General features: G+C 46.9%; 1 pseudogene; it reads left to right on the forward strand.

The window, feature by feature from the left end:
• Nucleotides 1–691: 691 nt before the first annotated feature.
• Nucleotides 692–809, forward strand: LOC126089733 (5S ribosomal RNA; annotated as a pseudogene).
• Nucleotides 810–1127: the final 318 nt, after the last annotated feature.

Raw genomic sequence — 1127 nt, forward strand, 5'->3', positions numbered from 1 at the left:
AATAAATGTGTCGCGACGGGACACTTGTTGGTGAAACACTTGTGTTCCCACTGGGACGATACGATGTACGATATGACACGTGATGCAACCTCGTTACGACAAACAAAAAGACAGCACGAATCACCTTTCTGGCTCAGCTGCAAACATGAACTCTTCTGAAGAGGGCATTGTTGTACCATAACGTTGTTTAAAGTCGGAAAAAACAGAAAAGGAAGGATGATAATGATGATGACGTTTGGTTTGTGGGGTGCTCTACTGCGCGGTTATCGGCGCCCGTACAAATTCCCAATCTTTGCTCAGTCCAATCTCGGCACTTTCATGAATGATGATGAGATGATGAGGACAACACAAACACCCAGTCATCTCGTGGCAGGTGAAAATCGAACTGACGGAGGGCTCACTGTACTCGTACATGCTATTAATATTAAATATAGTTCGGCTATTCTGTTTCGTCATCTCTCACTACACGAATACAAATGTCATAAGTTCTACAGAATGAATCCTGACAGTTTCGACTTTTTGGAGCCACTCGTACCACCTATTCTGACAAATCGGGACACCAATTTGCGGCTTGCTGTATCTGCTGCTGGGAGGATAAGCTGGTGAAAGTACGTAAATGACGTTAAAATGCGACCATCAAAAGTTTATTTTTAGTAAGACCTCCTAGTTTTGTCCTTTACTGAGTGAAGTAGCCAACGGCCTTGCCGCAGTGGTAACACCGGTACCCGTCAGATCACCGAAGTTAAGCGCTGTCGGGCTGGGCTAGAACTTGGATGAGGGACCATCCGGTCTACCGAGCGATGTTGGCAAGTGGGGTGCACTCAGCCCTAGTGAGGCAACCTGAGAGCTCCTTGATTGAGAAGTAGCGGCTCCGGTCTCGGAAACTGACATACGGCCGGGAGAGCGGTGTGCTGACCACATGCCCCTCCATACGCGTATCCAATGACGCCTATGGGCTGAGGGTGACACGGCGGCCGATCAGTACCATTGGGCCATCTTGGCCTGTTCCGGAGGAGTTTAGTTTAGTTTTACTTTAGTATTCAGTGAAGTACATACATAAGTAATGGTTACATATTTAAAAGCTACAACTTTTCATTATCTCGAGACGCCGCTTTGGATGTATTCAC

Source organism: Schistocerca cancellata, chromosome 6, assembly GCF_023864275.1.
Source record: "Schistocerca cancellata isolate TAMUIC-IGC-003103 chromosome 6, iqSchCanc2.1, whole genome shotgun sequence".
Lineage (NCBI taxonomy): Eukaryota > Metazoa > Arthropoda > Insecta > Orthoptera > Acrididae > Schistocerca > Schistocerca cancellata.